A 26,603-nucleotide genomic window follows, 5' to 3' on the forward strand; every position below is an offset into this window, starting at 1 on the left:
CAAATTCGGTGATTTCTACTCCTTAAATCACTGAAATACAGAAGCAGCGTAAGAGTCCCTACTCTTACAGTAAATTTTGAGAAACATAACATTGGAGAATAGAATTACAGTTCATTAGAAATTTCTCTCATGCCCACAAATTTGTTTTGATGAAGCCAGCTTTCAATTTCACTTGAGAGGGGAATTTAAAAATGAATTCAGCAGATTGAATGTGGTAAAGACACTGTCAACCTGGTAGGCAAGTTGAAGGGCACAGTGTGTGAGAACCCAAAGGAGGATGGCCTCTTTGGGGAAAAATAGGAATTAGTGGCCCAGAGTAGGGGTTCCTCACGTGGCATCTGAGGGGTCTGGTTTCATCGACTGAGAGAAAAAGAGAAAAGCAAAGGAAAGGAAGGAAAGAAAGAAAAAAAGGAGAGAAGGAAAGGAAGAGAAGATTACAGCGAACTGGTTCTTATAGTTGTACTGATTGACGGACGAGAAGAGCATAGGCTGCTGATTGGATGGTGCTCACTTTATGGTATACATTCCCAGTAAGAATTGCGATAGCAGCAGCAAGGCCTTCTCCAACTTTATTATTATGCCGATGATGTAAGCAGGTCTACAAGGAACTAAGTTGATGCAATTCAAGGTTAAATTAACCAGATCATGAGATTTTGGAATCCAGGAGGGTGCTCCTGCCATCTACCCACTCATATCAGTTAGAACACAGCTCGTAGACACTAAGAAATCTACAGAGTTCAACTTTCTGGAACTAAGTAGTCTATCCCTTCCAAATGCATCCCTCACATTTGGCTTCTGGAAGACCACCATGTATAAACTTTTTTGAGCTGAGGATACATAAATCTCCTGATGAGTGAGCTCTGGAGAAAGTTAAATAACAAGATTGCTGTTTCAGAAAAAGGGCATCCGAACATGGTCCAGGCAGGAAGGCAGGGTTGGAGGACACAACACACCTGGGCTAGCAACGCACCAGGATTCGTAGAGCAGGATTGTCCTGGGCTGGAAGAGCAGAGTGCCCCACAAAATGCAAGAAACTCAGCACAATAAGAAAAAGGGGGTACCAGCAGGAAAACAACAGAAACCCATCAAGCAAGGGAAGAAGAATGGGAACTCATCTTTACTGACTGCCTATTATGAAATTAACACCATACCAGCCACTTTTCATAGGCTAGCCCATGGCATAATAATAATAAAAGTGGCTTCTATAGGAGAATTTATTATGTCTTAGATACTAAGTAATTTTATATGCTTTATCTCATGGAATCCTCCCTATGGCTCTATTATACCTTCACTTTGCATGTGAGGACTGAAGAATGTAAGTACCTTGCCCAAGGCCATGTGTGAATAATCAAAGGAAGATCTGATCTCAGGTCTCTTTGATTGCAAAGATAATAATTCTATACAGTGACTTCTGTATAATTCTATATAGAGACTTCCAAAGTGGCCAAGACACTGAGCCACATGTAAGATGCAGACCCTGAGCATCGTGGAAACCATCAGAAAATTTTTATTAATTCTTTAAAACAAATAATGTGTCTATGCCAGTATAAATAACAACATCTTACAATTTTCCTATAGAAAGTGGCAATGGTATGCTTCTGTATGCCTGTTTTATCTGGTGTATGAATTCCCATATCTCCTGATCACCCACAATCCTAACTTGCTTCCTGAAGGACCTCAGTTTGAGTCAGCTCTAGAACATTTGCATTGGACTTGTTCCGAGGGAGCACGTCCACCCCACTTGTTACCCAAAGCATGCATTTGCGAGATGTCTGGCCAGCTTTGGGGGTGCAACTTGTGAATGTAGAATAGGTTTGTTTTTCTCCCAGAGTCACATTTTCCAGGTCACTATGGAGAAGGAGCCCATGCTTTTGGCCTTACGAACACCACACCAACTGAACTCACTGACCCAGATAAATATTGCCTGTCTGACATGTGCTTTAGGAATAATACATATTCACAGCTATAGACTCTACTCCCAGTTATCATTAAAGGAATCAGACATTGGAATAACCCCCTATGTGACACAGCCACATACTTGCTCCCCAGATCACTCCTATTTGCCTTTGGCCTCTCTCATATGATTTGTTTTCTGTGGTTTGAAGATTCTAATAATGCTTTGGTTAAGCTCAGGTTAAAATTAGTTTGCATTTGCTGCCCACACAGCAACTGATGGCAGGGAATTTATCCTGGAAGCCTGCTGCACAGTGGGAGAAGCTGGCTCAGAAAGTGCCGGCGGTAATCTGGGAAGTGGAAAATGTCCATGATGATTATCGAAAGAAAACTATAGATCATTGTGATCGCGCACACACACACACTCACCACCTCCCATCCAAACATGGAAAAGAAGAAGGGCTGTAAGACAGGGAAGAAAAGAAGAGAAAAGAAAATGTTATGTAAAAATGCTGATGCTATGGTAGCAATAGGGAGTAAATTCTCAGCAAGAAAGAAGGCACGGGGCCAATTTTCTCAGGGGAAAAAAAATCCCACTATTGTTATAGATTTTCCATAAATGATAGCTTTTCTAGAGCCTAGCTTATTCATCGGGGAGTATAAAAACAATGCCATTTTTCTTCTTGCATTATGAGATTTTTCCTCCATTTCTTATACTCATGAGAATTTGTAACCTAAGAAAAGTCAAAATGCTTCTAATTAACCTGCTTTGTTCATCTTTCAAGGGATACTGCTGCCAAGGCCTTCGTTTTGACTTAATAATGAAATCATTGAAGTCACAAGAATAATGCCAGGAATTAAAAATGTAAAGAATGCCACCCAGTCATTTTCTTCCACTGGAATGTTTCTGAATATGGCCTGGATGACCACTGAAAAAATATGTTTGCATCTAGGTAAATTTGTAATGCTGTTTCTTTTCAGAGGGGGAAAAAAAAAGATGTGGTTCTTTTTTTGCTTAGGAATGAGTGACATGAAAGCTAAAGTGAATTTGTGTTTTTTAAGCTCAGAATGTTAAAATGCAGTACAAAACGATGAAAAGAGGAAATCATCAGAAATTTCAGAACTGCAGAGGCCCAATCAACATAAACTAAAATGTATTTTAATAGTCATTTTCATTTAATGTGAAATTCTGGTGTATTGAAACTCTTTAGCAGGTAGGGGATTGCAAGATGTGGTTCTATGATTGTTGTATTGCTAATCATAAAGCAGCTGGGAAACAGTCATTTGACAAGGGTGCTTTATCTTGGCAAGTTTACGTGGCACTAATCTCAACTAAAGTACAGTAGCTCACTACTGCAGGGATTTAAAAGGTTCTAAAATATTAAACATAGCACTTTCCCCCTAGTATACTAAGTTCTTTTTGGTTAATAATTTAACCAGCAAGTTTCTTGCATTCTTTACTTTTTTTTTTCATGCCAGTAGCTTTAGAAGGATTTAGTCTCTGCATATTCAGTGGCAAAGAATCTCTATAAATACTAATCTAGTCAAGGAGCACCTTCTGCTTATGTGCAGAGGTAACCTATAGGATGAAACATCCTCCTCCAGCTATCTGCTGATGACACAGCAAAAATTCTTCTCCATATGCCAAAAATGACTGAGGAGAGAGAGAGGGTTGACTTAGTTAAAACAATGTAGCTCACCATAAGCAAGCAAATTATGGTCTCCCCATGTTACTGAGAGCCCATGAGCATTGATCATTGGAAACATTCAGGTGTAGGAAAGGAATAATTTACCTAAGTTCCTATGTTAGTCAGTTTTCCATTACTGTAGGAAAATACCTGAGATAAAAGAAGAAAGGTTTATTTTAGCTTACAGTTTTGGAATTTCCAGTCCATAATCTGTTGGCCCCATTGCCTAGGACTTGTGGCAAGGCAGTGTATCATGACAGAAGCACATTACACAGGATGACTAGTAACATGACCAGGAAAAGAGAGTGAGAAAGAGGAAGAGAGTGGGATCCCAGTATCCCCTTCAAGGACAAGTTCCCAAAGACCCACTTGGCCCCACCTCTTATAGGTTCGACCACTCCCAACAGTCCAGTGCTGGGGACTAACACATGGGCCTTTGTGGACATTTAAGTTCAAGACTAGAGAAACTCCTACATGTTGACATACCTAAAACCTGGCAGGGCAGTCTGGACTTTTACTCAGTGGCAAGATTTGGTTGGTAATATCAGTAGATGGGAGCTTGAAGTTATTGTGAATATGCTGATGTTGAAAGCAGTAACAATCTAATAGTTTGAAGGGTATAATCTTTAGGAGTTTAATATATGTATTAATTAGGATTAAATTTGGCTCTCACAAAAACTTGACAAGCAGCAGAATAAATAAAACTGGGGATTACTGTTCCTATGTAAAAAAATACTAATTGTAGGCAGTTGAGGAGTGGTTGGATTACTCAAAGATTTTATCAAAGACCTGCACACCTTCTAACCGCCTTTCTTTTACCTCTTTGGTTACAATATGATTTACAAGACATGATGTTTCTGTTCTAGCAGGATGGAGGTGGATGGGGAAAGGGCAAAGGATTTAGTGTGAAAGTCCTCTCTTGTAGGATTTTCCTTTCTATTTGGGAAGTGTTGGACCCTCCCCATTCCCCTTGGGGACTTGTGCTTACATCTCCTTGATAAGGATCATGTCGCAGATATGTCACCTTTAGTGGAAAAGTAAACTAATAATTCAAATATGCAGCTGACATCAATTATATGTACCATAGAGGAAGATAAAGAGGAAGACAGTGAACAGTTCAATGGCTATTTAATGAACTCAACAGTATAAAGGTAAAGGAGCCAAACTGTAAGAATATCACATGCAGAACATGGAGCACAACATGCAACTCACAAGATGACCAATTGTGATGAAATGAGAACTCATTAACCCAAGAAGACATGACGACCTTGTTTTATTGTATGCTGACACATCATGAAATGTACATTATGTATATTGAATGGGCCAACAATTCAGCAGCACTGTGCTAAGATCCGATTTAATATTTCCATTCTTTGATTTTGAAATGCTTTCCTATCCTTAAATTATTTCTGCTCATTTATCCGGTTGTTCTCATACCATTCAAGTTACATGGTGCCATGCCCTTGAGTTCTATGTAAAAAAGTACAAAATTTCTAGGGTAATTAAAGTTCTGCTTTGAACATACATCACATACAGTGCTCATTGATAAGAGAGCATTGTCTGAAACCCACAGCAGCATCATTGCTCCAGTTACTAAAAAGATCAGTAAATATCTCTCATGACATAGCTGGATATAGAAATGCAGAGTGCAGCAAGACAGGATGGAAATTAAGTGCCCATACTCACTCAGGTGGGACAAGTGTCATGCTGTCTGTGTGACAGGCATGCAGATTTAATGGCAAGCAGTCTGACAAATATGGACCAGCCTTCCACAGAGCAGTGTTTCTCATATTGCGATCCCTGGATAAGCCATGTCAGCAGCTCCTGGGATATTGTAGGAAATGCACAGTTTTAGATAAACTGCAGATAAACTGAATCAGAGCATGGGAAAGAGCTATCTAAGAGACCACATAGACCTGTGTTGGAGTGGGGATTGAGAGGATTTGAAGGATAGCAGAATGTGCCACCCCACATACCACATAGGATGACTTTGAGCTGAAGACAATTGAGAAGAAACAGATACAAAAATAGGACCTTTCTTGGAAAGGTTCCTGGGCTTTCACATCTAAAAATGTCTCCCCCCCTTCTTTATTCTCTTTATTAGAAGGGACAGAAGTTAAACAGCAGAAACAATTCTAGACCCTTATCAGCCTAAAGATAGCATGTGAGGAATCTGCATAACAAACTTCATTAACAAGTCTTTATTTTTTATTAGTTTCTTGCAAAGATTTGCCTTCCCATAGTTTGTTCGAAGTTCTTTTCAAAAATTACTCTTCTTTGATTAAGATGCAACTTTGAACCACCCCTCTGAGTGAGTCACCTCTGAGCGCCCCCTTGTGTATGAGTGAAGCACATGTTAATAAAACTCTGCTTGCTTTTTCTCTTGTTAATCTGACTTTTGTCAGTTACAGGGCTCCAGCCAATGAATCTAAGCATAGAAAGAAAAGATTTTTTTCCCTTCTCTATAGATGTTAGACCCAATAGAAAGTTGAGCAAGAGCTATGTGCTATACAGTTTCTGAGGTAAATAGAAAATGGCACAAGGAATTTGGGCAAAAGTCTTAAGAGCTTGTGTTTAGACAATGCCAAAGCTTAATTATTTTATGATAAATAAAATAGCACCTGTCATTGGTGACAGGTGCTATTGCCCATGGCCATCCCCTTGAACTTCCTGTGAGACAACCCTGGTGTTACTTTAGAACTACATGGTGAACTGGGGTTGTGGCTGGAAAATGCTCCAGTAGCACTGTGAGTCACTGGGTTTGATTCTCAGCACCACATAAAAATAAATAAATAAAATAAAGATATTGTGTCCATATACAACTAAAAAAAATTAAAAAAAAAAAACATGAACTACCTGGGTATCTGGAAATTAGTCCAGCTAATCAGAATTTCTCAGAAAGTTTCCAGGGCTTTCACATCTAAAAATTTTCACAGGAGGTTCTAAATGGACTGTCACAAGAGAAGACCATGTCCCTGGGCACTTTGAGATGAGAACCCAAAACTTCAGTTTCGGGAAGGAAAGAGACAGATAGGACATTCCAGCAAGAAGCTAATTTAATTGTCTTATCATTTTCTCATTTGTGAATTTGGGAGAACAATAGTACCTACCTGATATATGCCTGAGATAGCACATAGAAAACACCTAGAAGAATTTCAAGCTCTAAACACTCAACAAATATTTATTTGTCCATCTTTCTTGTGATAATGTAATGTGCATAATAATGGGAAATATTTATGACGCTAACCCTAGTACACAGTAAGCAAAGAATAAATGTTCATTAAACAGATATTTAAATTAATACTAAGTTCATGCCAAATATTTCAATTTATCAGTATTTAAAATGAAAGCTAAGCATATTCTTTCTATCCTGCTACCCTTTGGTACTGGGTATTGAACCCAGGAGCATTGTACTGCTGAGCTATATCCCCAGGGCTTCTTTTCCTATCTTCTCTTATGACATTTATTTTATTTATTTTTTTATACATTTTACTGGTGCATTATAACTGTGGGCTCTGTTGTTATATATTAGTACATGCACATAATTTCACATTATAATTTGTCAATATCATTGCCCAGTATAACTCCTTTCCCACTCCTCCTCTGTCCCCTTGGACTCTACTCTGCTGATCTCCCTTAGATTCTGATGAGGTATCCCCACCCACACCTTCTCCCCACATCTCCTCTATAGCTTCCACTTTCGTTTAATACTAGGGCTCACTAAATTGCCCAGGGCTAGCCTTGAACTTGTGATCCTGTTGCCTCAACCATCTGAGTAGTTGGGATTACAGGTGTATGCCACCAAGCTTGGCAAAAACTAACCATTATTCTTAACCTTCTTTTATCAAAGAGATGCAGTGAAGATAGTGCGCTCCCTTTCATTAAGCCTGTCTTTTTGTGTTTCCCCCCCCCCTCTGGTTTTCCTTCCTCCCTCGCTGCCTCCCTCCCTTTCTTCCTTCCTTCATTTCTTCCTTCCTTCCTCTAGAAGTGGGCTGTCAATATAGTAAGCACAAAAAAAAAAAAATTGGAGACTTTGTATGAAAATAGGAGCTGAAATATCCGATTAATAATTTTTAAATTGATTTGATAGTGAGATTATAGTATTTTGGACATCTGGTTAAATAAAATACATCGTTAATATTAATCCCCCCTTTTTAATGCAGTACCAGGAACCCTTAAGTTGCATGTGTGGTTTGCGTTTCCTACTTGTATATCTATTGGACAATACTAGTCTAGGAGTCAATATGCTATATTCTTTTTTAAAAAATACTTTTTAGTTGTAGATGGACACAGTACCTTTATTTTATTTATTCATATTTTTATGTGGTGCTGAGGATTGAACCCAGTGCCTCTCACATGCAAGACAAGTGTTCTACCACTGAGCTACAACCCCAGCCCCCACATGCTATTTTCTGTTTCTTCTGATGATGATGACACAGGAAACAATTGTTAATAGACCACAAAATCAGCAAGTTCCTGGTATTTTGAGCTAGCCTGGCTCAATTTTAGCCATAAACCTATTACAGGGAAAGCAGAAGCCACAGCTGTCGAGACACTTTGCAAGGCAGTAGGTTTATGAAGTCAGTCACCTAAATCACTCATCTTAGCATAACCCTAACACAGAAAATAGTTTGCAGCTGACTTGAGTTTAATGCCTACATACTCATGTATGTGCTGAACATTACCTGCTTTTGGCAAGGAATTATTGACTGAATATTGTTTCTCTGAAACATCTACATCAACACTGTTACTTTAACATCTGTGTTTCTTCATCTGTTTATAACCATGGTAATAGTCTTCGCAAAATTTGCTTTTCTCTATCTAAAGATTTTTACTAAATGAAATTTTGCCAATGTATTAGATGTATTGATATGTTATCAACAAAATTTCCCCTTCTGTCCAAGAATTTAAAGTGCCAGACACTTTTTCAATTGGATCACTGATAAACATGAATATGAGAGAGTGTGCCTTGCATACGAACAGGAAAATGAAAACATAATATAGTGCATTATCCAACTCATTATTTCCTTTGTACTCCTACTTGTCAATAAAGATTATAGGTTTTAAAATTAGTTTTGAATTAATTGAGCTAGGGAATTAATTTCATGCTTTTACAATCATAGTATGTTATACACTGATAAAATAATTTTAAACCTTTTTTATGAAAATGAGGACCCAGTTCTCTACTCCTCCCAACTTTTTAGGTAACAGAAAATGAACCACAGTGTTAATGATGATCTAATGCTCAATAATGGCAAAGAGAGTCAACATATCATTATCTATCTGAGTAAAGTCATAATTCAGGAACACTTCTATAATGAGGCATATATATCCATCTTTCTGTTTCTTCTATTCATAGAAAAGAAATCGGGTACATTCTTAAACACTTAAAACTTTCTGTCAAACATCTCTTTAGTTTAAGCAAACAATTTGATTGCTTTGAAATGCAAGTGATGAACTTGGGAATTTGATCCACCCTCTGATTCAAAGTAGGAATCTATGTTTTTTCAAACTCAGACATAGAATGACACAGATGCATGGCCTTATATAAAGCAAGATGCGCCATGAATTAACCCATTCTTGAATTAGCTCAACTCCCTTTTCAGCACAGCCCTCAGTCTTAATCATATCTTGTTGACCATTCCTTTTTCTGTTTCCTCTGAGGAGTTTGGATTTCATGCCAAACTTGAGGATAACACCATGAAAGTTTGATATGACCTCAATGTGAAGGAGGGCAAAGCCAGAATCCAGTTGAGAAAAGATGGTAGCCCAACTTAGGAAGCTATAGGAGAGACAGAGAAGTGGGATAGAGTCACAAATATCAAGAGAGCATCTCACCAGTATCCCAGAAACTGACAACCAACAATGTGATTTACCACATGATCAGAATAGAGACAAGAAATGCCTTTATTTTTTTCAAAAAATATAGAAAATTAATCGACAAATCACAAAAAGATGGCCAGGAAGTCTGTCTACTTTGAAATTGTATTGTATATTTTTTAGTACTGAGGATTAAACTCAGAGCACTTTACCACTGAGCCACATCCCCAGTGCTTTTTAATTTATTTTGAGGCAGAATCTCATTAAGTTGCCCAGGCTGTCCTCAAATTTGCTATTCTCCTGCCTCAGGCTCATGAGTTGCTGGGAATAAAGGTGTGCATTGCAGTGCCTGGCTCTCATACTGAAATTTTAGAAAACACCTGTATGCAAAATTTATATCAGAGAATAAAAATAGAGCAAATAAGTAATACTTAGAACTAGTTTTGTTGAAAATACTTCATATAAAAACTCTTGGTATGCAGCTAATAATGTACATAGAGGTAAATACAGACTTAAACTTAAGTGCTGACATTTTTTAAAAGAAATACTGAGAATTAAAAACACCCAAATTAAGAAGTTAAAAAAGAAAAGAGAAGAATTATTCTTGAAACACATCAACAAATTTAAGACATGCATGTTTCAATACATTAAGAACAGATAAAATGATGACAAGATTAACTTTTACAAACTTTAAAAAAAAGGAAGAAGAAAAATCACAAAAAAGTCAGGAAATAAATTGCGTTCACACTTGAGATGGAACAAAAATTTGAAGAATCATTGAAAGAAAACTAGCCAATAGTTTTATGAGTACGTAAAATTGACAAATTACTGAAAAAATATAATTTACCAAACTTGCTCTAGAAGTAGAAAATTAGACCTTCCATATAACAAAGCAATAAAATAAATAGTTAAAAATCTTCCTAAAATAAAACCACAATTTCATATAGCTTTATGGGTGAGCTTTACCAAACATTTAAGTTTTGGATAGCTGTAGTATTTTATAAAATTTACCAGAGAATATTAGCAGTGCAATTTAAGAAGTCAGCAAAACTCTAAAAGTTAAGAGGAAGAAATAAAATTATATATATTTTTCATGAATAAGATGCAAAAATCCTAAATAAAAAGAGCCTTTATTTCATATCAAAGGTCAAGAGCAATTCTAAGGACTTGACATAATCTCATATAGTCATCAAAATGATCCTATGGATGAGGTATTAATATTATCCGCAATTGACAAATAAGAAGACTGAATTTCAGAGAAAAACTTGCTCAAAGTTATAGCATCAAGTAGCAATGCTGAGATCCAAATGTTGGCAGCCTTGCTCCAAGATCTATTAAAAAGACTGAAGGACTGGCAATAACAAGTGTTGGCAAGAGGCAGAGGAATTGGCATGCTCATGCATTACGAGTGGGAGTGACAAATGACATAATCCCTTGGAAAACAGTTTGGCAATGTTTTATACACATCCACCTTCCCTGTGACTCAGCAATTCTAATCCAGGTACTTGCCCCAAAGAAAGAAAACAGATCCACCATCGGTTTGTGGTCATGACTGTTCAAAACAGTAGCTTTATTCAGAAAAGCCCCTAATGGAAACAACCCAAATGTCAAAATCAGGTGAATAATCTAATTGCACTGTATTCATAGAGTGGAACACTTGGCAAGAAAAAGAATAAACTACTGATGTACACAACAATGTGAATGGAAGATGACACAAAAAAGATTTTATTTAAATATGTGAAAATGTATATTGTAGGGCTGGTAAAACTAAAATATGGTAATGAAATCAGAACAGCCTCTGATGAAGGAGTTAACTGCGAGGGCACATGAGAGAATGAAGTCATTTTCTAATTCTGCAAAACAAATGCCACAAACTTAGTGGGTGAAATAACATGCAGTTTTATCTTACATCTATTCTATAGGTCAGAGTTTGTCTGACACTATGCTTTCTTTTTAAAAATACGATCACATAGACTTAGTTATAAAGAAGAAAGGTTTACTTGAGTTCACTGTTCTGATCCAAAGTTGAAGGACGATGCCTCGTGATGACCCTTTTGCTGGCAGAGCCCCAAGGCTGCACAGGACATCACATGGCAAGAGACAGAGAGAACCCAAGTGACCTAGCCAACCTTGCTTTTACAGCAGATCTCTCTCTAGAGAACCCAATAATCCTTTTATCCTTTTATCCATTATGGGTTAATCCATTCATGAAGGCTAAACCCTAATTACCTCTAAAGTGTCCTATCTCTGAATATCTCCTAATGGGGATTAAACTTCAACATGAGCTTTGGAGGACAAGCCATATCCAAACCACAGCGGAAGTGTGGCCATGGTGCAGTGGAGCTTCTACTTGGGATCACACAGGCTAAAGTCAAGGGGTTAGCCAAGGCTGCAGTCTCTCCTGAAATCCAGGGCCTTCTTCCAAGTGCCTGTGGTTGTAGAAGAATTCAGTTCCTTGTACCTGTAGAACAAGTCCTTGTTTCTTACTGTTGATGCCTAAAGATCACCCTCAGGTCCTAACCACATGGCCCTGCCACAGGCAGTTCACAACATGCCTGTTTGTTTTCTATGGACCAGAAGAAGAGTGTCTGCTGCAGCTTCTGTCTTTTATTGGAGTTCTTTCTACTAGGCAAAATCTACCAACAAAAATCTATGGAGCTGGGTGTGTTAGTGTGCACTTATGATCCCAGCGACTCACCAGACTGAGGCAGGAGGATTGCAAGTTCAAAGCCAGCCATACCAAGACCCTGTCTCAATGTAAAATTTTTTTTAAAAGGCTGGGAGTGTAGGTCAGTGGTAGAGTGCTTGGCTAGCAGGTGGGCAGACCCTGTGTTCAATCCTCAGTTCCACCCTTTTCTACCATGGATTACTGGGGGGCAAAGTCCCTAAATTCTTATTATTTAATACAGAGAGTTTTTGAGGCCTGCCATTTAATATCTTTGGAAAGCCTTTTGTGTGTTTGAAAGGCTTAATAAGATGTTGCCTTAGATCTTTTTTTCTTGTTTTATCATTTTTATTTAACTTAAAAATAACCTCAAATATTTATCATTTCTCTGTATTGGAGCATTCAAAATCTTCTCTACTAACTACTTTGAAATATACAATGATCTGGCATCAATCATAGTTGCCCTGTTATGAGGTAAAATAACTAGAAGTTATTCTTCCTGACCAATGGTACTTCTGCACCTGTTGAACATCTTCTCTCCATCCAAATGCTCCTCCCTTCCCAGCCTCTGAAACCACTGTTGTTACAGATTAGATATGAGGTATTCCCCAAAGGCTCATTCATGAAGCAATGCAAGACAGTTTGGAGGTGAAATGATTGGGTTATTAATACATGAAAAGTGCATTAATCCCCCAACAGGGGTTAACTGGGTGTTGACTGTAGGCAGAGAGGCTGTGGCTGGAGGAGGCGGGCCACTGGGGACATGACTCTGGGTTTCTATTTTGTCCCTGTTGAGGGAGAGCTTTCTCTGCTTCCTGATTATCATGTCCTGAGTTGTTTTCCTCCCTTTCACATGATGTTCTGCCTCTTCTCCAGTCCTGATCAAAAGAATTGGCCATCTATGAACTGAGACCTATGAAACTGTGAGCCCCAAGTACACTTTTCCTCCTCTAAAATTGTTCTTGTCAGGTCTTTTGGCTACAGTGTCAAAAACAACAACAGCAATAACGTCAAACTGACTAAAAAAACTGTTCTATACTACTATGAGATCAACATTTTTAGCTTCCACATGTAAGTGAGAACATGCAGTATTTGTCTCCCTGTGTCTGACTTATTTCAATAATATTTGATTGAAGAATCTTATAGGTTCACTATGGTTTTGATCTTTTCTTGGAAATCATATCTATCTATCTATCTATCTATCATAGATAGATAGATAGATAGATAGATAGATAGATAGATAGATATTTGTACTAGGCATTGAACCCAGGGTGCTTAACCACTAAGCCACATCCCCAACCCTTTTCATATTTTATTTTGAGACAGGGTCTTACTAAGTTGCTTAGGTTCTCATTAAGTTGCTGAGGCTGGCTTTGAACTTGTGATCCTCTTGCCTCAGTCACCCCATCTGCTGGGATTATAGACATGTGTTACCATGCCTGGCTGGAAGCCATATTTTAATTTGAGTATTTTTTGTTATTTACAGAGGCTGGTAATAAACATTTTTTTAATCTTTGAATCCAGAAGATTCTGGAATCACTTATATTTCCTATAAATTTTGTTGAAATACTCAATATTTCCTTTCTGTCTTATCTTTTTTCTCTTTGATTTTATTGTACATAGCTAGAAGAAGCCAAGCACGACCTTCAACACTTGCTTGGAAATCACCCTAACTATGAAATCAAATGCAGTAGGTATATTCACATTTCTGCATTTCAGCAGGTGGAGGTGTTACCAAAATTTCTACCTCTGTAGACCCAGGGTCCCTTTTCTGCCAGTTTTCTGTATTTTGAATCTTTGCTAAAAGTATTATAAAACCCTTTAGAACTCTACCAACATTCTCTTCAAACTTTTTGGCGTTTACTAGCATTGAGGTTTTCTGGGCTTTCCCAAACACGTTTTGCAAAGCCCTCTCAGTTTCTGATAACCCTTCTGTCCTAATGTCAACACCATAGGTTTTAGGGTATGGCTACAGCAGCACACCACCTGCAGCACGAATGTCTTCACCAGTTATCTATTACTGGATAATAAACCACTCCAAAACTCAATGGCTTACACACAATAATTATTTATTTTGTTCTCAACTCTGCATTTTTGGCAGGGCTCAGTGAGGACACTTCACCTCACATCTCAACTGCATCAATGGTGGCACTGCCACAATTGTTCCTTAAGTAACTGGCAAATGGTTGTTCCCTGGCTAACTCTCCATTCAGGCCTCTCCACAGTATGACTTGGGCTTCTTCACAGAATGTTCCCCATATTGCCAGAAAGAAGAAGTAGAAGTTGTCATTTTCTTGAGACATGTTTCTGGAAACTGGCATGACATATTTTGTTGGTCAATCATGCCCATGATGAAGAGTTCTGGGGTTGGGACCTCTACTGTATATCTCAATGGGAGGAGCTTCAAAGAAATTTGGGATCACAATTACTTCTGTATGTGCTTTGTTCACTTCCTCATCCATCACTCTGTCTTGTTTTGTTTTGGGGGAGGTACTAGGGACTGAATCCAGAGGTGCTTTACTAGTGAGCCACATTCTCAGACCTTTTTATTTTTTATTTTGAGACAGAGTCATGCTGAGTTACAGAGGTCTTGCTAAGTTGTCCAGGCTGGCCTCAAACTTGTGATCCTTCTGCCTCAGCCTCCCTAGCCTCTAGGAATACAGGCATCCCTCACTTATTCTTTAATTCAGTAATCTGGCTTTCATTAATCCTCAACCACACATAAAATTACTTGACCTTTGTGATCAGCAATCCCAGGTCACAAAATTAACAGTTCTGCTTTTGTTTGGCATCTCAACCGTCATTGACAAGGTTGAATTCACTTTTTCTTAAAATATTTTCTTACTTATGTCTGTGACTCCAAGACTTTCTTGATGTTTTTTCCTCTACTCATTTCTAATAAAGGGTCACACTCTTCTTAATTTTGAGTACGGTTCATGAATGAGACCAATTAAAAGTATTTTAATGAGATGCAGGGATATTTGTAGCAAATTCAAGTAGGAAAACTCAGTTTTATTTAATCTAACTCTTAAATTCACCAAACATTATTTTCAACCTGTCTTCTGAAAAACAGGCTGGCATTTAATCATTCCATTTGTCTACTTCTGTCTGTCAAATTATTTTGTTTGTGTGCTAGCGGGGTAGGCAAATTTAATGACAGTTTATAAATTGTCATGAAAATGTTTAAATTCTAAGATCTCTGATTTTAAGATTTCTGTCTTCTAACTATTAGGAATTGACATAAGGTATGAATTCTTCTGAGCCAGACTCCTCATCTGCAGAGTAGAGGCTCACACATCATCAAGGGGAAAATCACTAAGCTATTAAGCAAGAACTTTGAAAGGAATTTGAGTTAGTAATGATCTCAGTGGCTCTGTCATACTGTGGAGGGATACAGAAATGTACCCGTTTCAAAATTTTAAATGTTTGTTTATGCATTAACTTTTATCTCATAATGACCACATAAAGAAATATATTCAATAATAATAAGTGACATGGAGTGGAAATAGTGCATATTATCCAAAGAGGTGATAGTCTATTATCTTTATTTAAGGTGGTTTCTTTAAAAGCATTATTCTAATGGAAAGTAAAAGTAGACAAGGTTATCAATAGAAGAAAGTTAAAATATATCGATTTACTGTACTTAACAGGAAACATAATTTTGACCATGAAATGAAGTGATATATCTATTTGATGCTGTGACCCATTAACAAAATTTATAACTTATAAATCATTCAACATGTTTTCTGTTGAATTTGTCAGCCTAGTGCTGGGATAAAGTGAACAAAAAAATACAAGATCCCACCCTGCAGAAATGTACTTGACAGCTATTCAACATTCTTTAGTAATATGTTGTGAAACTTGAAATAGACTTTAATGTTGTTTTTTCTAGTATTTTAGAAGTAGATAACTATTTGTGCACATTCTAACTAATTAATGGTCTACTTTGAAGTAGTTGTCATAAATTATCTCTTTAAATTTTTATTTATTTACATTTATTATGCTCTTTGCAAATTATATTCATAGTGTAAAATCCAGAGAACAAAAAATAGAGAAAATGCTACCTTAATAATATTACTGTTATGTCCAAAAATTTTTCTTACATGTTTAGAGATAAGAAATATACCCAAAATGTTTTCCAACTCAAATAAGACATAATAAAATAACTTATATGAATCATTACCGTTATTTCCCCTACTTTATGGGCCAGTGATGAAGTCATTATGTGGAGGAAAACGATCAGAATATTATCTTGGACTCTTCAAAGAGACTAAAATAAAGATCTGAGTTTTGGCTGGTGTATGAGTCAGGGATCTACAGAATACGATAGACAGATGATAGAAAGAAAGATGATAAACAGATAAAAGGATGTGTATGAAAAGCATTGAGGTATATAATTATGAGGCTGAGAAATCCCATGACAGCCATCTGTAAGCTCTCAATCCTGGGATGCTGGTAGGTAGCTCAGTCCAAATCCAAAGGCCTCAGAACCAGGGAAACCAAAGTTGTATCTCTCAGTCCCAGGCCAAAGGCTTGAGAACCTGGGTGGAGCTCTGGTTTAAGTCCTGGAATTCAAAGGTTGAGAAGCCTGGAGTTCTGATCCTAGAACAGGAGAGAGAGAGTGTAACCCAGCTCCCAGACATGCATAGATACACTTGACTTTTTTCTGTTTTTGTTCTCTCTGGGAACCCTGGTGATTAGAGGGTAGGCCTTCCCCACCTAGTCCACTTAGATGCACATACTGATCTCTAGAAAATCCCTCACAGAGGTTCCCCAAAGGAACACAAGAGATTTCTCACTACTCCCTAACCTAACCCAGTTTACATCTAAAGTTAACCATCACAAGTAGCATTCATGTTTATTTAGGGATCCATAGCCAGAGCAGTTAAGACTTTTTAATTTTATAATTTAAGCTTAAAGTAAACTAGAACCTTCTCTTCTTTTAAAATTTCATTCAAAACTAAATTGGAAGTATTCAATTTCAAACATAAAAGGGATAATATAACTATAGCTAGGTTATATCGTAAAATATCCATGCAGAAATTATGTTAACTTCATCATGTATGTTATAAAGAAATGATTTTATTAGTTTTTAACTTAGATGATTTTATTATTTTTTTATTTATATATTGTAAGTTTCCTTTCTTTATAAGACATGATGCTTATAAATTACATTTCTCAAGTTCTCTTGTTTGTAGGAGTCTGGGTACATTGTATACTCTACCAAAAACTATTGCTTGAATATGGGAAGAGATACAGGCTTAAGAAAACACATTTGGTGCCAGTCTATGGGCATTGCCCTGTGAATGGCCCATGTGAATGCTCCAAGTACCTGGTAACAGATTGACACATTTTCTAATAGGGTCACTTCCTGATCTCTGGAACTCATTGGTAATCTGGAGAGTTAGTGTTACAGTGTGACCCCACACTTTTCAGTTATTTTCAACATACTAAACTTCCTTTATTTTTATATTAATTTTCTTTTTGATTCTAATATCTAGAATTGCTCCTATTTTCCTGATGAGATTCTGACTGAAAAAAGAATATCTGTGTACATTTTTGCTTATCAATAATGATTTCCTTTGGTGAATCATTTTGCCAGAAGCCTAACTAGAAATATCAGAGAACTAGTCACAAAGAAATGTCAGTGTCAATGTACATATGCTTGCTTGTGCTTTTTAGATTCTTCAAAGCTGGATCAGACAATATTCTGATTACTTAAAAATGGTTTTTATTGATTAAAAACCACACATGGGCTCAGTGGTAGGGTGCTTGTCTATCATGCATGGGGCTCTGGGTTCGATCGTCAATACCACATAAATAAATTAAATAAATAAAGGTATTGTGGCCATCTTCAACAAAAAATTTTTAAAAACACGCATAACATAAATTCACCATTTTAATTTTTATAAAACATACAATTAATTGATTCTTGGTATATGCACAATATTGTACAATCATCCCTAATCATTCCAGATCATTTTAATCATTCCCAAAAGAAACCATAAATCTATTCCCCACCTACCCACCTTCCTTTGGCAAACATTAATCTACTTTGTGTATCTATTGATTTGCCTATTCTAGACATTTTGTACAAATGGAATCATACAGTATATGGCCTTTGGTAACTGGCTTCTTTCATTTAACCTGTTTTCATGGTTCACCCATGTTGGATAATGTGTCAGTATGTCTTCCCTTGGTTTCCATTATATGGATATTCCTGTTAGAGTCTATAAACAAGTCAGGATGGTGCCTGGCAAATGTTAGAGTCTGTAAACAAGTCAGGATGGCGCCTGGCATTTTGCCAGAGGGAGTGGTTTGTGAAGTAACGCCAGCGAGCCATTAAGTGTGGAGATTCCTTTTTGGTTGACTGATGTGTCTAGTTTATGCTAATTAAGATAAGCTGTGTGGAATGTATAAATACCTCTATTGTCCTACAATAAATGGCTCCCACTCCTGCTGTATCAAGTACACAAGTTGTTCGTCACTCCCCGGTTATTTTGCTGCAGCCGGACTGCGGCATATTCCATGTTTTGTAATCCATTCATCATTTGGTAGACATTTGGGTGGTTTCTACATTTTGGCTATTATGAATAATACTGTGTGGATATCTCTGTACAAGTTTTTGTGTGAACATATCTTTCAATTCATTTGGATATATATCTAGGAGTAGAATAGTGAGTCATATGGTAACTCAAAGTATAACTTACTATTTGAGGAATTACCAAGTTGTTTATATTCCTATCACCAATTTTTCCATATTCTTATCAATAGTTGTTATTTTAATATATACCTATATGTAGGAAAAATAATATATATTTATATATGCATATATATGTCTTCTGGTAGTGAAAGTGATATCTTCGTATCATTGTGGTTTTGATTTCCATTTTCCTGATTATGAATTAAGTTGAATGTCTTCATGTATTTCTTGGCCATTCCTATATCATCTTTATTTTATTATTATTTTTTATTTTTAAAGACACGACAATGGAATGCATTACAATTCTTATTACACATATAGAGCACAATTATTCTTATCTTGGTATATAAAGTATGTTCACGCCAATTCATGCCTTTACACATGTACTTTGTTTTTCTTTGCATTACAATTATTATTACACAATTTTTCATATCTCTGTTTGTATATATAGTATGTTGACACCCAATCCGAGTCTTCATACATGTACTTTGGATAGTGATGTCCATCACATTTCCACCATCCTGGCTAATCCCCTACCCCTCCCTTTCCCTCCCATCCCTTTTCCTTATCTAGATGAATTCTATATCATCTTTAAAAAGAAATCTATATCAACACTTTTCCATATTTTAATTGAGTTGTTTGTCTTTAAACTGTTAATTTGTAGGAATTCTTTATATATCATAGATCCTTATCAGACAAATTATTTATAAGAATTTTATCACCTTCTATGTGGTGGCTTTTCATTTTCTTGATAGAGATCTTCAACACACAACACTGTCTTAATTTTGTGAAGTTCTGTTATGTATATTTGCTTTTGTATTTGGTGAGTTTGGTATCATATTTAAGAACTATTGTTTAATTCAAGCTCATAAAGGTTTACATTCATGCTTTCTCTGAAAAGTTGGATTCTTTTAGCTCTTACATTTAGATATTTAGTCAATTTTGAGTTACTAGTTTCTTTTTATATGTTATTGACTTTTGCTAGTAGTTAGCTTTCTATTTTTCTTCTTCTCTTCATTAATGCAGATATTGAGAATTAATTTTATTCTGAAATTCTGATGATTGAGGAAGTTTTGAAGAATGCAGACATGAATGCCAAGATAGTAAATTCAAGCATAATGACTTTAACAACACAGTGCTTTTGAGTCCTCTGGGGATAATAACATTGTGACATGTGGAGTCTGAGTTACATTCTTAGACTCTATAAACTTTTAACCCAATTAAGAAACACATCATAAATATTTTCAACATCTGTCTACTTCCTCTTACTGGTTGTGTCCTCTATCTTCACCTCTCTTTTCACCCCACAAGATTTTTTGGGAAATACTTTTGTTGTAGTTTACTTCTTTTTTCTTTTAGCTGTAGATGGACACAATGCCTTTATTTTGTTTTGTTTGATTTTATGTGGTGCTGAGGATCGAACCCAGTGCCTCACACATGTGAGGCAAGCGCTGTACCATAGAGCCATAACCCCAGCCCTGTTGTAGTTTACTATTTAAAATTACCTAAATTCATGTTGCATTAGAGCTGCTTGAAAGTATAGAACTTTTACAAGGATCCTGTAATCAATATTAATGTGTGTTATTCCCTGTGAGCAGCAAGTATGAAATGGTGACACAATATTAGAGCCTATTGAGAAATGACATCATGAGCGCCCCATGAATTTCCTAGTTCAGGGATTATAAAAGATTCCTCAGCGACCCTGTTCAGGAGGATGATCAAAACTCTCTAGGGCCAGTTTTAGTTTCTAGGAAATACTGGAGAACATGTAAAGGACTCTTCACATGGAGAACCTTTTAAACAAATGATATTATGAAAGCCAATTTAATATGAGATTGCTTTATTATTTCAGGTTCCCATCAAGACAACTGTGGTTTGCTTTCTGAATGAATGGTCTTGCATTAAAGCAATTAAAAAAAACTCTCCTATCTATTTAATAATTGGTTTTACAATGAGGTTCTTTTTAAAAAAATTGCTCTTATATGTTAGAGAACACAGAAAGGCCCTTGACCTTTGAAATCCATGCATACTCTTGTTGAACACAAAAATCCAAAGTCTTTAATATTATTTGAAATTCCAAAATAAGTACATATTTGTTTCTCATGGATAATATAATATTTGAAAACATTTTTCATATGAGACTAAAAAATTAGTCTTCCTTCCTCCCTGTTCCAATTCCATCTGCAAGATTCTAATATGTAGTACCCAGAAATACTATCTTTCCCAGGATTCTGCGTTAAGTATTCATGGCTCCATATTATATGAACTGCCTATAATTCCTTCTCCTCCACTACTCCTTTTTCCTCCTCCTCCTGCTTGTAATGGGGATTAAACCCAGGGGTGCTTAACCACTGAGCCACATCCCCAGCCCTTTAGTTTTTACTTTGAGACACAGTCTCACTAAGTTGCCTGCTGAGGGCCTTGCCGAGTAGCTGAGGCTGGCCTTGGACTTGCAATCCTCCTGCCCCAGCCTCCTGAGTCACTGGGATTATAGGTGTGTGCCACAGTGCCCCCTGCCTACCATATCTTTACCCTTTTTTGAATTTCCATCTTCAGTCAGACCCAAGGTTCACCCTGTCATTATTCTGTGAATGGAGGCTTCAATTACTCCATTGGAGGGCAATGGAATAGGTTCATGTTTGGAAGAAAGGACTCACCTAATTTTTATTATGTTAAGTTGGAATTGTAAATATTTATAAAATATCAATTTGGGGTAGTTTATCTATCCATGGAAATTAATATGATTTTGAATAATATTTAAAATAAGAAGAGAGAAATTAAAAGGAAAAGTCCCTATTGGGGCTGTGAAGGTCATTAACACATAAGTAGTGGAGAGAGGAATAGATCAGCAACAAAGCTGAGAGAGAAGGGTTGAAGTGAAGAAAAAACAGTAAAAATGTCAAATTCCCAGAAGTCAGAGAAAGAAGAAATGCAAAATTAGCTCAAATATTCAGAAATTTAAAAACAAGTATGTGGTAAATTGAACATTGCCATTGCATTAGACTTGGAACAATGAGACTACTGGTGACCTTTTACTGAATTGCTTTTAATGGTATTGGAGAGGTAGATTTTTGAACAATGATCACAAAATGAGGATGTGGACAAAGAAAGTATAGACTATTCTTTCCAGGGGAGAGAGCACCAGGAAGGTACTCAAAAGGGACAGACATGTGGGGATTTTTTGTTTTATTTTTTAAACTATAAAATATTTGACATATTTATGGAAGATAGATGGAATAATGTAGAAATACAGCAGATATTTTGAAGGAACAAGCCAAGAAGGGTTCAAGATTCAGGGGTGACAGCAAGACTTGAGAGGAAGCAAGAGGGGGTGGGGATGTTAGAGCCCTGTTCAACATCCATCCACCACAGGAACAACACACACACACACACACACACACACACACACGAGCGCACGCATGCACCCACACAGAGCCACAGCTGAGCTTGGGGGGAGGAGAAGAGCTAGTCCTCCAGTCCTCAAGCAAAGCCTGTGAAAATGGTTTAATGGCATAAAATATGTGTTGGTGATGAGGAAAGGAGGGGAGCGGAGGTTGTTTCCCCAGGATGACGTCTAAGTGGGAGATTGTCTGCTGAGAATGAGAACTCAGGAGTCATTTAGAGTTTAGAGTTTATTTAAGACATGACAGGGGAGTGAAATAAACCCAGTGATCACCACAGTCAAGCTAAAAATATAACTAATATTACTTTAGGACACAAATCATCAATTTAGTGGGGTCACCTCCCCTCCAGTGACGCTAGGATGACCATGGCAGTGGCTATGGGATTGGCAAGATGGTGCCAGGTATTAACACTTTCAAAGTTCAGAAGACATTCAGTGCCTCCAGATGGTCCACAGGGCTTTCCTTTGATTCTTCTATTTCTGTCTTGCTAAAATTAACCTTATGTTACTAAATCCAAGAATACTGAGTAAATTTGGATCCCTAGACCTTGGTATTAGAAAGAACATCAACACTTGATCTTCAGTCTACATGATTTAACACAAGTAAAGACTTTATATTCATTTTCCAGATGATGTCATCAAGCCTCAAAGATTTGCCAAAGGCCAATTGCCAGTCAGTGGCTGTGTGGGAAGTCTAGGGTACCAGGAAAGGAAGTGCCACAGAGAATACCATGAGCACTTTTCCAGCAATAATGGGTGGCTGGGAATTCATTCAGCAAAGGTGGCCTGTGCAATTACTTATCACATATACTATAATTCAAGGTGATTGGATACCGATAATCTAACACAGGTTTGCTCTTTAAAGACTTCAAATGCCTTTTAATGATATGCTAGGCTTTTTAAAAAAAATCTAAGCATTTACCTCCTCATTTGAAAATATATTGTCTACCAAAGGATATATAATAGAACTGGCTTAGTTAAACACCCGAAGTAATTACCCAACATAGAACCAGAAGTTCAAAAGTAAAATAAGCCCTTTATGTTGCTTGTGGTACCACCATAGAACAGCTACCTGTTGTACAAGGTCTTTATTAGTTCATAACTAAATGTATATTAAAACTTTATAAGAAAGAGCAACATGAAGTAAATTTAATAGACTAATTCTACATAGTGGAAATAATACTTGATAAAATAGCTTCCTGAATTTAAGTTATTATAAATTTACATAAAGTATTAAAATAATCTAGAAATATCTTTGGAATAAGATGCCAATTTCAAGTTAGCAACGTTCAAGACTATGTTTTATCCACTCTGTACTATAAGTATGTGTTGGAGTTTTATTTGCTTTGGTTTTAAGACAGTTTTTTAAGGCACCATATGTAAATGTAAACTCCTGCTGTTTTCAAGATTTTTGCCCTTTTTCTCCCCCTAGGAGAGCTTTAGAAGAACACCCAAATAATGAGCACATAGAATATGCATCCACATGAATACATAGCATATAGAAATATTATTTATTTGTTCAACAATATTACTTACACCTCCTCCATATGCAAAGCACATATTAGGCATTGGGGGTTAAAGATCCTTTCGATTAAACAAATAGCAATTCAACATCTAACATGTTGCTGACATGAATATAGAAAAGATTAGTCATGGTCTTTGTTCATAGGAATCTGATTGTCTCTTTTATACATACCAACCAAAAAAGAAGAAAGTAAAACAATCATAATTGCAGATATGCATGCTGTAATCATTCACCCAAAGGTTTTTAGTTTGCCAGAGCATCCATCTGTGAATGATTAATTCTCTGAGGAAAAATGTGAACACCTCTTTGCTGGTGGTGGGGAGTGTGGTTAGCCTGCTGTTTTGGTGGTTCAGGCAGGAAAATACAAATGCTGGTGCCAAAGAAATAGAAGTGGAGATGTGAGGTCATATTCAGTTAATGATTAAGTATTAATATCAATAAAAATTGTTGGATTCGATGACAACAGTGAAAACGTGGAGTATTTGTATTTTGTATGGCATTCGCAATCTGGATACTTTTTGGTCAAGGGCTAGCAGAAACCAACTGAGGGCTTATTTGCTTCTTAAAACTATAATAGCTATAGACCTTCAGAAAATACACATGCAAAGAAAATTTGGCAACAACATCAGTAACATCATAGTTTCCCTGAAATCCTTCAATGATCTCTTTTGCTCTGAAGTGTGGTTTATACAAACTTGGAAGATTTGGGATTAAAATTCCAACTGAAAGAATATTATTATTTTTTCTGTTCTTGATTTTTATTAACATGGACACTTTCATGCAGTTATAATTATTTATATGCTTTCCTAGGATGTTTTGAGGTCTTCCTAGTTAGTGTGCAATGTTTCATGCACCAAGCTCAGTATTCCAGGTACTAAAGGACAACAGTGATCAGAGCACAGAGATCCTTTGCAGCAGGATGTGCTTTGAAGGGAAATTGAGGGGTACGAGGACGTTCTCAGTCTAAAGATAGAGATGGACGTAGGGAGTTGACAATGTCAATGAAAGCCAGTCTGGCATAGTGAATATATATACATTTATTTAACCTTTTGATGAATTGCCAGATTATTTTCCTTATCTTTATTTTACATCTTGTTACATTTATCTTATTACTTCTTTCTTCTGCTTTGGGTAATAGATATCTTCTAGAAAAATTCTACTATAGTTAAATTATCTGTTATTATGAGTTCAAAATGAGTTTGAAATTTGATGATTTCTGGATGTGGGAGACTTATATGGAGCTCTAAATTAAAAAAACAGAAACCACAATTCCAAAGCTGAGTTCTAACTCTAGCTCTATATGTGATCTCGATGATTTTCTTACCTATAAGAAAGAACTAAATTTCTTTTATGAAAAAAATCATCGGGCATAATACATAATGGCTAATGAAATATATCAGAAGAGAAATCAGTGCCATAAATTACACCAAGGATGACCAGAAAACAAACAATATAACAAAGTATAGATAAATTCAAATGACTTACAGGTGAACTCTGGTTGAGATATTTGTCATTTTGATTTAATTTGTAAGTGAAATACACAAGTATTCAAAGTGGGAATCTCATCTCTATCTTGGCATCCTTTTCTGCTTTTCATCCTTTGGCCAGGGGTTTTTATTTTCATCTACCTATTTATTTATTTGTCACCTTTTAAGGACCTAGCTGAATAGGGAGAGGAATAGAATAATTTCAGAACTTTAATGACCCTTTACCTGATCATCCCCTGCTGTGGTATGGATATGGCTTGAGTTTGTCCCCCGGGGTTCCCTGTGTGGAAAGCATGGTCCTCAGTGTGGTGATGTGAGGAGGTGGGAGTTTTAAGAGGTGGAGATTTGTTTTAGTCAGCTTTTTTATTTCTGTGACCAACAAACCTGACAAGAAAAAGCTAGAGAAGGAAAAGTTTATTTGGAGTGCACACAGTTTCAGAGGTATCAGTCTCCAGACAGCTGAGTCCATTGCTCAGGGCCCAAGTGAGGTAGCACATCATGAAGGAAGGGCAGGGTACCAGGAAACAGAGGAGGGGGGAACACCCACAAGAAGAGGTGCCCTGCCAAGGGCACACGCCTTCAACCATGCCCCAGGTACCTGCAATTACCAGCCAGTCAGTCCATTCCACTTAGAGTGGGCTGATTAGGCTACAGCTCTTGCAATCCAGTTATTTCACCTCTGAATATTCCTGAATTAACCCCGGAGCTTCTGGGGGACATCTCACATCCAAATCAAAGCAGACCTAGTAAAGGTTGTTAGGAACGGGAGATATGTCCTTGGAAGGGATTAGATAGTTCTTCTAGGACCCCAGTCTCTCTATGGCTTCCTGTCTGGCAATGTGATTCCCCTCTCCCACCATGATACCATGTTTCTGTCTATGAAACAAACTAATAGGATTACCTGATCTTGGACTTCCAGCCTACAAAACTGTGGGCAAAATAAGCCTCTTCTCCTCATCAACATTCCTCTGAAGCATTTTATTATACTAATGGAAATGGACTGATTACAACTCCTTAGTATTGACGTTCAGAATTTTAGTGTAGAATCAAGCATTCAAGAGCACTGAAACCTTTGTTTAAATGTGCCTTATGTCATTATTTATCTTTTTTCACTTGTTTCAATTCAGATATTTATATTTAAGAAGATATTCATGAATTCATATTCAAAAGCTGTTTAAGCTACCTTTAAATCTATCATTGGTTCTATGAGTAAAATCTAAAATTGAATTTATTGGACACATCAAAAAAAAAAGCACTAAAACCAAATTGTACTGAATTCCTGGAGCTTGAAAGGTGTAGCAGCTGGTTCATTATTAGTATTGGGTGTTTGGTATGTTTGTTTTTGTTTTTGCAGATAGGCTTATTCCCCTGCTTTGTCTAAAGTAGACAAACTGGCTAGAAATGGGGGGAAAAATGCTA

This window comes from Marmota monax, unplaced genomic scaffold (assembly GCF_021218885.2).
Source record: "Marmota monax isolate L192 unplaced genomic scaffold, Marmota_monax_Labrador192_F-V1.1 WCK01_AAM20220418_F8-fsc00002, whole genome shotgun sequence".
Lineage (NCBI taxonomy): Eukaryota > Metazoa > Chordata > Mammalia > Rodentia > Sciuridae > Marmota > Marmota monax.